Source organism: Atractosteus spatula, chromosome 7 (genome assembly GCF_055471065.1).
Source record: "Atractosteus spatula isolate fAtrSpa1 chromosome 7, fAtrSpa1.hap1, whole genome shotgun sequence".
Lineage (NCBI taxonomy): Eukaryota > Metazoa > Chordata > Actinopteri > Semionotiformes > Lepisosteidae > Atractosteus > Atractosteus spatula.
The window spans coordinates 63,711,860-63,725,381 of NC_142712.1; the positions used below are offsets into that span (position 1 = coordinate 63,711,860).

General features: G+C 38.1%; 1 long non-coding RNA gene across 1 annotated transcript; it reads right to left on the minus strand.

Annotated features, from left to right (window-relative positions):
* Positions 1-11,071: 11,071 nt before the first annotated feature.
* Positions 11,072-11,973, minus strand: LOC148831647 (uncharacterized). The gene is made up of 2 exons (XR_016091323.1): positions 11,751-11,973; positions 11,072-11,373 (listed from the first exon to the last, which is right to left on the minus strand). It is a non-coding gene; the product is annotated as an uncharacterized LOC148831647 (long non-coding RNA).
* Between the last annotated feature and the right edge of the window lie 1,549 nt (positions 11,974-13,522).

The window sequence follows — 13,522 nt, forward strand, 5'->3', positions numbered from 1 at the left end:
GGAAGATATTGATCTTCCTATTTAAGATCCAACTTGGCCATGCTAAGCTGACAAGCAAGGTGCATCTGACTGACACTGAATCTAAACTACAATAAATTCTAGGGACTGTGTTACAAGATGGTACTCAAGCTAACCATATGATTGAAAAAGCAGAACAACCAGAGATTGTATCAGTGAAACTGAAGAAACTGGAACCAAACATTATCACTAAAGGTGCATTTCTCCTAGAAGAAGCTTGTGAGATGCTCAAATCATTCTAGGGAGTCTCTAAAACATTATCTGGGGCCAACTATCCAGCCACATCTCATCAGAATTTGCAGAGCTAATGGAAAACGCTGAACAAAATCTGAAGGTTGACTGAAGATGAAAGATCTTTGAGCCAAACAAGGTTTTAACAAGGTTAACAGGTTAACAGGTTAACAGAGTTATGAAGTAAATAGAATGCCCTTAATTGTCAAAATCAAGCTCTGCTGATCCAGGGTTGAAAAACAGATTCTTTGACAATGACCACAAAGAAGCTGTGATCGAAGACCTATTTGATCTATGTGTAACATGAAGAGGATCCAGTTCCATCCAAATGCGCATGCATTCACACAACTATGAGCTGTCCAACAGCAGTCCTCCAGCCCTCCAGATGATGACATGGAAGGATCAGTTTTGCATAATAAGCTGAAAGTGTGTTATGCAGCAAAGAAGAGGGATTTCTTCTCTACTTTGACATATTGGAAAATGTGCAATTATACATTGTCTTTGTTGGCACTTCTGTTTTTGTTTTTACTTCTGCAAGATCTGGTGAAAGTAAAGGGACTTCAAAGTATTCATGGCTTCATAGAATTCAGATCCTGTAAATGGTGAAGAAGTCTTTCTGATCAGCTGTAACCTATCCCTAATTAAGGACTGAGAAATGGGAAACTAGAAAAAAAAGTCCATGTCAAAGAGAGTAAAAGCTTCAAAATACTATAATTGATACAGTGTACAAAACCATGTTACACTGTTTGTAACAATGTTACAATGTTTAAAATTAAATCAGAAATGTGTTTATTGTGTTATTAGTTTTACTCAATTTGTATGCCTTGTTCTATATTTAGCTTTTACTATTACATTTAACAAGTAACAAGAGAATGATTAATTTCAGTCCCTCATACTTTTTATTTTGTTGATACGGTTCATATGTTCACGTATAGTATGTTGATAAGCACCTAAAATGTCATACAAAAATTCTAACGAAACATAAAATCTATGAAGCTTTGAACAGGTTTTTTGAGTGTTATCTGACTCATAAACACATAATTATCTTGGATGCTCTAATGCCAGTACCACCCTAGTTTGTGTTGTTTTCTGTGTCTGTGGAGCTGGAGTCAGAAAAGCAGACAGACCTGGAGCAGCATTAGAGCAGGAGCAGGGACTTCTGCAGCCAGCCTGGAGTTAACCTATGGAAGCTACTCTCAACTGGGAGCCTGCAGACTCGGAGCACTGACAAAGCCAGTGTGGATCTTTTTAAGTTAAGGACTTATAATGCTAATCCTCTCCACGATATGTAAACCATCCATGTTGTTAAGTTTTTAAACTGAGCGAAGACTTTTCCCTTCTTGCCCTGTGAAAAGGAAACTTTCATTCTGCTGAATCTGGGATTCAATGTGTGTATGCAAAGGTTTTAAAATCAACATGTGTTTTTTCAACAGAGACAGCTTTTACTTCTGTCTTCAATTCACTCTATGATTTATTTGAAGTAATTTGTCAATGACAAAGCACCTTTCCTTTCATATATTTCCTTTTTTCTATCATATTTATTCTATAGAAGCAAATCATGTAAATGACGCACATACCCATATATAAACCTTTTTGGCTGAGTATTAAAGACTGAAAAGGGGAGTATCAAATTGCACTATGACACAGATACCCATATATATATACCTTTTATGCTGAGTATTAAAGACCGAAAAGGAGAGTGTCATGATAGTATAGTCTGCTTGTCTCTTATCATTATTAATACTGAAAATATAATGTGAATAATATAAAACTATAATATGAATAATATGAAACTATGAGAACACAAGATAATCCAGCCGACTTAAATGCATCCTGTTCAACTAGTATATGAACAGCAGCTGTAACGAATTGTGACATCTATGTGTCGCACATTTTAAGTCACAGAATATCAAGAAAATTATTAAATTCCACTGGTGTATGATACAAATCAATGTATTTTTGGTATTATGTCTTCAGTTTGTCTTCCCTCTACTGTTTGTACCAGCAGAAGTAAACCAGTTGTGCTCCCTGCATGACACATAAAATATTTTTCACATCAACTTTTCTTTAGTGAAACTCATCAAGTTTGCATAGGATACAAAACCAGGAGAGTAAGAAAACACTGTAGAAGCTACAAAAAACATCCAGAAAGACAAAATTCAAGGCTGGGAAAACATCATATAGAACCCATTTAATTTAGAACAGTGTTACATATACATTTAAAATGGGAAACTGTGATCTTGAAAATGCTGTTAGTAAAATAATTATCAATGTCTTTATTGTGTTGACATTATTTTTGTGAAACTTGACAATGTGGAAAAGCAATAATAAATTGCACTGTTTCAAACAAGGTGCAGTATGTTATGTTAAAATCGCAAAATGCGATAGTAAGAAGCAATTTATTTTACAATAAATTTACAATTTATTTGGTAGTCTCCTATAGAATAGTATCCGCTTGTCACAATACTAGGGCATTGATTTGTAAATTCTGATCCAGATGGAAGAGTGTCGCCTACTTGTCCAGCCAGTACTGACCAGGTCCAGCCCTGGTTTGCTTTCTAGATTTGATGAGATCAGACTATAAGGTGATAGCCCTGTAGTCAGGTAGTTTCATATTATATCCTCAATAAATTCAGGGTTACCCTGCTATCTCCAAGATTAGTTTCTCTTGGGCTGCAAGGTGCATAAAGAAGCTTGTGATGCAATGAACTAAAAATGTATGAGGACTGTAGATCATATGACCATGGTTCTCGTGATCTGCATGAATCAAAACGAGTTCTGCCAGGAGGATACTCAAACATTATCATAATCATACGGTCAGGTATTTAAAACCAGGAAACTGCTTCGGCAGTACAGTACACCTGTGATCCCTGATAAGGTAGTGAGACAGCTCAAACTAAAACAAATGCGTCAGTTATGCGCACGGATCTTTCAATAACCTGTTGCAGAACACACTGATCCAGCGATAAGGGAATCACATGCAGCAGGATCAATGACCCTCTAAAATCTTTAACTTTAACACGTGTCTGAGGAAACCCATGTCACTGAGCTCTGCGTGCAGGTCAATAGGAATGTAGAAAGGGAACTTTAAGGAAAGCTTTTTTTGACAAACTGTATTTGTACCTTTCTTTTGTATCTTCCCATCATACTAATGTCTTTCCTACAACATTTGACAAACAAAATCATATTTATTTAATCGATTCTGCAATTTCTACAGTTTAACCCTTACACACTGACCCCTGAGATGCCAATTGGATGCAGATCAATACCAAAATGAAAATTCACTGAAGCTAAACACACACTTCTATTTCCCAGCACAGGTACATTGTCAGTTTAGTACCATTGTGTAAGAGGGTTGGCAGTTATCTAAGGCTTGTCTGAAGCTTTGTTCTGTATCTGTTGCTCTTTTTTAAATGCGTACACCTTTTTTTAAACCTTCTATGCAATACACGTCTGCAAAATGTGATTTCAAAGATCATTTTAAAAAGAAGCAAAAAGGAAATATTGCAAAGGCGTAAGACAAACCTTATAAGACACAGCATATGTCTTAAATACAGATGGAGCCTCTATTTGTATTTAATCATGTTGACAAAAAAATAAGAATGTTTGAGCTAATTTAGAGTACTAAAAAAATTGTTGGGATACAGGCACAAACCTTCCAATGTACAAAGTTCTGGGGAAGGCAAGAAGGACAAATGAAAATCTTGCTGATTTTAAAGTTGCAAAAAAATGAAAACAGAAAATTGTAAAAATTGCACTTGACTTCAGCTTTTGCAGATGTTTGAGCTGTGCTGATCATTGTCCTGCATGTCAGTTGTGACATCAAAGAAAAGTAGATTTTATACTTACGTGCACAAAACTAAAACAATTCTTTAAAAAAATGTACAGCTTATGCTAACTTCCATATTACAGTGTAGAGAAAATAAGTGATTTAAATTATTTTATCACTTGCTGCTCAGAGCTATTTTCCCTAGATTGCCTTTGTTTACTAAAAAATAAAAATGCCACAGACATTCTAATCAAGTAGATAGTGTATACTAACATTTTTTCCAGTTTTTCTTCTCAATGCAAATTTGTATTGCAGAACAAATAATTATTCGTCCAGTAAGTAAGTGAGTGATTATGATTTCGAATCAAAAGGAAATAATATGAGATGAATGTTAGGGTGAAACTGTTAAAAAGGCACTAAATCTATTGCTTAATAATTTTTCATATTATATGTATCACAGGTGCATGGACTACTACACTTTATACCGTAATTCACTTACTGTAACTCCATCCATCCATTTTCTAACCACTCCATCTAATTCGGGGTCACCAAAGCCCATCTCGGCAAGCAATGGGCACAAGGTGGGGCACACCCTGGCACACAGACACACACTCACACAGAGCCAAATTCCCCAGAAGCCAATTAACCTACCACTGTGGGACTGTAGGAGGAACAGGAGCACTGGGAGGAAACCCACACGAACACAGGGAGAACATACAAACTCCTTACAGATAGTGCCCCAGGAATTGAGCCCAGGGCCCCTGCACTGCGAGGCTGCAATTGTGTATTTTTTAATGCAGCCCCCAAGGACTTAACATTAACATTAAAACATTAAATAAAATAGACAAACTAGCTATGATGGGAACTAGGCATTATGGACAGAAAACCACAGAAAAAGGAACCTTTGTGAAGAGTTCAAAGATGGTTCAAAGAGTTCAAATTTTACTTTTGTTGCGATTGTCCAATGGAAAGTAAAATTTTCTCTTAGCTAAAAATAAAACATAATGCTTCCAATTCGGAAAACAGGTTCTTTGATTCATTCAATCAAAAAACCTGTCAGTTGACTTTGTTGCTGAGATGTAACCATGGACAGAGCAACAATGAAAAAAAAGGCAAAAAACAGTAATCTTTAATCTCTAACTCTGTAGCTATTTCATCTTGAATATTTAGAGTTAAAGAAATCTCAATATGAAGCACTTTATGCCTTTTACATAGTCCCAGAGGATAGACACATACACTCTGTTTTCAGTTTAGCAGATTATTTGTAACAGTCATGGAAGGAGACAGATGCAAATCAGATGCTAACTCGATCGTAGTGGGTCTGTGAGTTTTTGTATTTATTTATTTCCTCCAATTTAAAATGTTTGTCTCCAACGCACCACTATAGAATGGTGAAAAAATGTGTAGGATCAATATTGCAAGAAACACAGAAAAGGGAAGTTCTAGTATTATTGGCAGGTTTTCATCCCTGAAAACAAACTGAAGTAGATATTAAGTAAATAAGTGTTAAAACATATACATCTTTGAATAGACTTTTTTTTCCACATAGCAATATTCAGGTATCTGCTGGACCAGCAGGTTGTGTGTTTTACTGAAAATGTTACTTGCTTTAATTGTGTTATTCCTATTGTTTCGTTGTCACGCAATCAACCCCGTCACTGCAGTGAGTGATATGGCTACCACTCCCACAAAGCAAGTACATGGTTAGCTTCTACTTGCCACTGGAAGGGCTGGATGTTCAGGTTTAGCAACATCTCTGTACTACTTGTTCTTGTAAGAGAGCTGCTAGCCTTTCCAAATATACCGAGCATGCTCCAGTAGAGGACACCTCATGTAAGGAACTCTCTGTTGTCTGTGGGAAACTGAAAATGTTCAGCGAGTTTGATTCCAACTGTAGTTTCTCTCCAATAATGTTTCAGTTTCATGTTAATGTTTTCACAAAGCAGAAGCTATAATGAGGGTGGCACAGTGGTGCAGTGCTGGAGCTCAGGGTTCAATTCCTGATCTTGGGTGCTTTCTGTGTGGAGTTTGTCTGTTCTCCCTGTGTTCACATGGGTTTTCCCCACAGTCCAAAAGCCTACTGGGAGGTTAATTGGCCCTGGTGTGTGTCCATTCTCTGATGGACTGGCGGCTCCCCTTGTGCCTTTTGCATGCTGGAATAAGCTATGGATTACTTGTGACCCTGAATTGGAAGAAAATAGTTAGAACATGGAAGGATGGATAAAATGTAAAAACATCTCATTTTAAATTGGATTTAATATCAGAGCTTTCAAAACATGGACTGTGTTATTATAGTTGTGCTCTCAATAAATCCATTGGTCCTAAATTAACAAAGAACATTGTTCTCCAGTTATGTTAATTGTTAATTAAATGTTAATGCAGGAGTTAATTACGTTCCCGTGCTGTTCTTTGAATTCTTTTTAAAGTTATAATATATGTTTTGTGGTATGGTAACTAAAACTGAATAAAAAAATAAATAAATTGTGTTTTAAAATTATGTTGTAAGCCTCATATTATGAAGTCCTGTTGACTTCAAGTTACATGCTTTCTTCCCTCCCTGTACTGTCTTAATGAGGACATAGAAGAATCTTCATGAACATGGAAAGTCTTTCCATTCATAGATTCCTACAGGTTAGAATCACACATGCCATTTGTATAATTTGTGTCCTGTTAGCCAGTAAAAGCTAAAGATAGTTGCAGTAAATTGACAAGTAACAGGGTTATTGTAAATACTAAGAAATACAATTAACAATCTGCTTGGTGTCTCTACTTTTTAATTGTATAATTATGGTAATAATTAAATTACATTTAAAAGACAAAACCACCTGTTACACTAAAACTCAGACGGAACGATTTTGTCACAGGATAGCTTCACTATTTACCTTCTGTCTGGCAAATAGCACGTAGACTCCAACGGGTATAATCCAGGGGCAGCGGCTGCATGTGGATTCCAAGTTGACTCATAGGGCTACTATTGTGTGATAACTGTCAAGTATCGGGGTGTGTAATTTTTTCCTTTTTTGTTGGTCCATCATTTCTAATCGGTCTTATATAACATTTAAACAAAGGAGTCATGAAACCCTCTTGTGTGTTAATTGATAAATGCCAAGAACAACAATGATAAGATTTATACACTGCACTAACTAGATTAAGAAAATGAGAGCACCTTGATTATAAAAAGCCGCGGTGAACCCAAAATACTTCACTGTAGAACTTCAGCGAATCGACTGGAAGTGATTGTTTTTGTTGTTGTTAATTTTAACCTGGTTCAAACTAGTTTCACTTAACGGACTTTAGCTGGGTAGTGCAGGCATGCAAGAGAGTGAAATAATTTTGTTGACTGGTTCTGGCTTTATTGTGGGTAAGCCTGTGTTTATCTACGTTGTCACTATTATAAGCTATCATTCTCAAATGTCTTATTGTGACTTTATTCTATAGTTGTAAGATACCTTGCTACTGAGGGACCTGCTGATAAAACAAACAGGTAAGATCTCTAAAACTTTAGTGTACTTCTGGGCTCTGGGAGTCGGCTTTTAGCCAGAAGAAAACGATCTGGAGTCTGGTGGTACTTCATTTACGACGAGCAGACCAAGAAGAGACATTGTAAAACAATACTGAAGATGAACAGAATGCGGCTACATTATAAGTTGAGAAAAAAAAGCACATTTGAAGCGCCATCTGATTCAACACGCAGACATCTCGACAGATAAGAATTTCACATTAAAGCTAGCCAACTAATTAAATAGAAGACGAAGGCTCCACGGCCGAAACGTTGTGTTCTCTTTCCTCTTTTTTTTCAGCATGGACTAAACCTATTACTTGTTCCTTTGCAGCCTACGCATGCTGACGCAGCTCCCTCCTGAACAAGTTCAAGTAGGTACAGCAGCTTCGTCAACATACGGCTGCAAAGGAACAAGTTACAGGGGTGAAAACAGAAGAAAGGAAACAACGTGAAGGCACACCCGAAGAAGGCTCCACAGTCGAAGGGTTGTGTTTCCTTTCTTCTCTTTTCAACATGGAATAAACCTTTAACTTGTTCCTAATAAAGAACAATGCGTATTTCACGATTTGAATACTAGGGAATTACTAGTTTTAGTAGTCGCTTGTGCGTGCTGCACATCGGCTTCATAATGGCGCTCTGCCAGCGGTTAAAAGAAAATTCTTCGGGTCTTAGTTTGAAAAAGTTAAACTGAGTCAGTGTCCTGTACATTTCACCATATGTAATAGTCATCAGAAAAGAATGTTCTTTCATCGCATTAAACAATTTGCCTTGTGTAGCTGCCTGTTCACCTAACCGCGGAAATATTATAGTGCCAATATTCTATAGCACATGCAGTCATTTCTTTTCATTTTTTTCAGAATAATATATGTAGAGTGGAAGCGATATGACAGGCGATAACACAGGCATATCACCTTGTCAGCATGATGCTTGCACAACGTCATTAGTATCACACCCTGGCCATGGGGTAGGAAGGTGATATGAGGACAATTAAAAGTGCACTTCGGCTATGGTAGTAGTCTAAAATAATATGGCGTTGAAAGGGCTAGTTAGTTAATGTAAAACGCTGGGTCTGGTTTAAGGTTGCAGGCATTCTTAAATAAAAACAGAACTTGCAGTGGACAGTTATCAAACTTTACCCCCCCCCGGAAACACCAGCAAAACAGTCATTCTTCTTTTTAAAAGATCCACAATTTAACAAGTTGCACAATTGTATCCAAGGGATTTAGAGCCAGCCATTTTGGCAGCACTGTTGTAAGAAATTTGGCAATCAGTGTGAAGCCCTAGGAGTTTTCATATTTCTGCATCCCCTATTTTCCAAATCATGAGTTTTATTTTGCATCTGTTCGACTTGCCGTCTAAAGTATTCTGTTGGCTTTCTTGGGTAAGGCCTGCATCTTCCACTTAAGGTGTAATTAAATTCTATTTCCTGTCTCATTAGTATCAACATGTTTTGCCAAGTTCGTCAGGGACTCATGCAGTGAGCTGCGGCGATCGAGTCAAGGTGACCACCAACAGTGTGTAAAGGGAACTGAGCGCCCTCATCTTGACCAGTATGGGGTAGTGAATGGTGGCGTGTTTTCCTTTTGGTGGGAAGTTTTCTCTTTCACCTTCTCTTTCTCCTTTGAGGTGCTCTTTTGCGCTGGGGTGTTTGCAAAAAGAGTAACATCTCTCACCTCTAGCATCTCTGACATGTTAGGGAGAAGTGTCAGTGATGCCATTAGTAGAAAAGTAAAATGAAACAGAGGAATTTTAGTCAAATAAAGGTGAAGCGGAGATAAAACTTAAATGGCCATCTTGTTTCAGGTCATGTAACACCCCTCCTGCCCCCTGAGGCCAGTTCTAAATTGTGCTGTAATCTGCAGTGTTAGATGGTCTTTAAATCTGCCTTTTAGAGACAGTATGTTTGTATTCCTTCAAGCTGAATTTTGTAAATGGACAATCTTTACAATAGTCATTCTGTTTATTCTTCAGTTTAAAAAATAACCATTTTCTCAATCATAAAGGATGCTAAAGTCGTGCCATTGGTGTTGCTTTCAGCAGGATTTGTAGATAGGGGCTTGTCACTATAGGGGCACCAATAGAAATGGTGTACATTTCTATTGAGCCAGCATTCCCTAACAAAGAAATCACGTTATAATTAGCTTTCACTGTCTCCTCCTAGTGGATAAGTTAGCCACTGCACTATATTCTAAAAAGATCCATCCATTTCATTCCATGTGTGAAGCAGATCACAGAGATTGCAGGAGTGTACCCAGTGGCGTGCCCCCATTACTTTGTTGAGCCCAACTCTGCCCCCCCCAGCTGGGTGGATACTGGAGTTGCAATTGTTGTTGACTGATAATTTATTTTGTATGAACATAAAATTCATAATCATGTTAGTTCCCATAAAATTCTAAAAAGATGTGTGTTACTTACGAAATGAATAAGGAATTCAGAGTTGCAAGCTAGATACTGTAAGGGTGCAAACGGCAAAGGAAGAAGTACAGGTGAATTCCACGCTGCCAAGTAAAAAGTAAAATAGAAACAAAAACATTTTGGCTGTGGGGCCTTTTTTCTTCTCTGTTGTTTTTACTTTACAATGTAGAGTCAAATGTATTGCTTTAGGGCATTTTGCTAAAAAAATAATAAAGTTATTATTTTTCAAATAATTTAAATAACATTTACAAATTATTCCTTTCAATGTACACAAAAAAGTGATTATTTTTTAAGTAGAACCCTCTTCATTCTATTCCTTTCAAAGCAATCAAGATAAAAAACAAAAACTGAAAAAATTAATGTAGATGTATTGGGGCAGGACTGTGGCACAGTGATTAGCATTGCTGCCTTGTAGCACTGGGACCCTGTGTTCAATTCCTGGATTGCTATCTGCACGGAGGTCCTGTACTCACATGGATTTTCTCCCACAGTCCTGGTAAGCTAATAGGTTTCTGGGAAGATTGGCCCTGGTGTGTGTGTGTCCGTGTGTGCCCTGCTAAGGACTGGCATCCCATCCAGGGTATATCCTGCCTTGTGACCGTTGCTCCCCTGCTACCCTGTATAGGATAAAACAGTTAGAAGATGGATGTGTGGATCTAGATTTATTGACATAGTCAAAATAAAATAAAAATGTTACAAGTGGAGAAAATTTCAGTGATTTGATGAAGTGTGTGCTGGAGATGAATGTCAATTGTCAAACAAGCACTCTGGAGAGACAGAAGTACTCTCCATTGTTCTTCAGTATGATATGGGGTAGTGCTGTGTTATCGCAAGACCTAACAGATTTAATCCATAATAATACATGAAATCTTTTTAGTAAGATCATTACTGTCTTAATATGTGCTTAAATCAACCCCACGAGTAAACTCCTTGAGATTTAAACAGCACAGAATATGTACAGTAAATCATTCTTGCTGTGGAAAGGAGAAAAATCTCTCAAGGTCTGTAGCAGGAAAGATCCAGGGCATGCAGTTGTCCTGATATCATAGTGTTTTGAAAAGCAGTGAAAAATGAAATATTTTCAACCATCCAGTATGTGAATTACAATTCAATTAAATTACAATAAAATATTTGAATTGCTTTAAGGTGCAAGAATTTATTAAGTACAAAACATTAATTTAAAAAATGTCTCTGACATGTATGTAAACATACACAACAGAAAGTGGTAACATGGCAAGAATTTTCTGGCTGTGGTGTTAACAGTTTTAAGGGGATGCAGAGAAGTACAGTATGGCTTAGCCTGAAGTCAATATCAGACGCAGTCCCCAAACCCCAGTCAGTAGCTGTCTCAGTCCCAGGCTCCTCCTGAAGCACAGGCCCTCTTATTCTAGAAGTTCAGGATGCAATTGCAAAATGTCCCCCCTGTCAGTTCAGCCTCCTGCGGATTTGACCAGAAAAAAGGGAAAATGTTTAACATAAGAAAGAGCAGGATTTCAAGTTTTTTTTAATTATCATCATGGTGAATGCTCAGAATACATTCTCATTGTTACAATATTTTTGTTGGGTTTCCAGATGCTTACAACACAAATATTAAGTAAAATATTAGGACTGTTTTTTACCTTGTTAACTTCTAACTTGTAATTTTCTCAATAACACATGGCTATATTTGACATATATATATATATTTAGTGTCTGAGAAATCTGACTCAAGAGAATATTTTGTTTTTTCATTGGGAGGCATGAACAAAACTGAAACTGAACAACAAGTTTAGAAAAGTCTTCAAGAATAATAAAGATCACACAGGATGTGCCAACCTTGTGAATGAGGACTCTAGTTCCTCCAGCCCAGCTGGCAACATAGATGGCTCGGTGCCAGGGGCTGAAGGAGGGGGGTCTGGAAGGGTACTGAGGTGCAGGCCTACTGGACATGAAGCTGAGCCAACCAAGGAACCGGACACAGCACCACAGGGAACACTGGGAGAGCTTTCCATGGACCCCGCAAGCACATTTCGACAGCGCCATCTCCCAACAAAGCCAGCTAAGAGCGAATCCACAGCATAAGGAAGCAAAAAAGAAACATGGCAGCTACCTTTAGGTGAAAGAGTCTCATTTGGTAAATAAAGATAAAAGCTACAGTGTTCACACGCTTGACATGGAATAGAAAGAATATTTATTATAAAATAGGAAGTGCAAAATGCATTAAGGAAGTAGGGAGTATTTTAAAATCAGGAAATGCTACTTATATACAAAGGGCTATATAGAATGTTATAAAATGAGTTATTTTAAATTGGTGGCTATGGTTAGGTGTCAGATTCATCCATGACCTATCATATCATATGTCCTATATTTCCTATATGACCTATCATATCATATGTCATATCATATGTCCATGACCTCTCACATCATATCATATGTGGAGTTGTGTTTCCTTTCTTCTCTTTTCAGCATGGAATAAATCTATTACTCATTCCTTTGCAGCCCACGCATGCTGACGCAGCTACCCACCCAAACTATATCGTATGTCCTATCATTATTACAATGATGTATTTTTGCAGTTGTTTGCAGAATATGCTCTAAGCATACTTTGCAAGACATATTAGTAAAATACTTTACCTTTTCTTCTCCTGAATACTTCCAGAATTTCAACTAACTTGACCACTGAAATTAGCATTTAACACTGGAGTGAAAGGTTTGAGTTGTTCAGGAGATAGGAATCACAGCTCTTACACAGATATTTCTGTCCCATGCTGGTTCCATCCATCTGCAGTGAAAGGTCCAACTTGGCCACTCCCAAGGGTAGCTGCGTGGGGTCTCGTTCGCCTGGACATTTCAAAGGTCTGTGAAGCTGCTTCTGGCCAATTTTGGCTAGGCCACGCAGCAGGGTCCTGCTGGACAGGTCTCGAAGCTGGGAGCCACTGGGCAGGGGCTGCAGCTGGACTGGGTATGCAGCAGCTTGCCTGGAAGGAGAGGCAAGACCAGGCACTCTGTGGAGTGGAGAAGAGAAGCCATGCATTTTCAAGGATGCCTGCAAACAAAAGCAAAGGGAAACTGCTGCACTTTTATGAGTTTACCATCCAAATGTTTGTATGTAAACTGCTATGAAAAACCATATATATTTTTATCTTTCATCTTGTTTGGATTATTTTGGAGTAAGTAGATTCGGTCTGTGTTTTAGCCACAATAGATAAAGATGTATACAAAGCTTAGTTTGGATTAAGCTTGATATGCCTTACACTAGCTGTCTTCCTTGATGTTAAAGAAATATTACAGAAAGGTTTACATATGTGTAGCCAAAATGTTACAACAATGGTTATCGTTACCTATCACTTCAGCATAGGACTTACTTTCCTTCTGCATGGGCTATCCAGGTTGTGCTGCTTCGCAATCTCTCGAGGGATGCTGTACATGTTTCCCGCCTGCAGAAGGCAATAGACCAGCTCCACCACCCCCAGTCCCCTCAACAGACTCTCCCGCTGCTCTAGGCCTTGCAGCCTCTCTGCCTCTTCCTCCTCAACAATCAGTCCTGGGCTGAAAGAGTCCCAGCTGGCCTCCTGCCCCGTCCCAGGAAGGGGCGCGAGACAGGATTC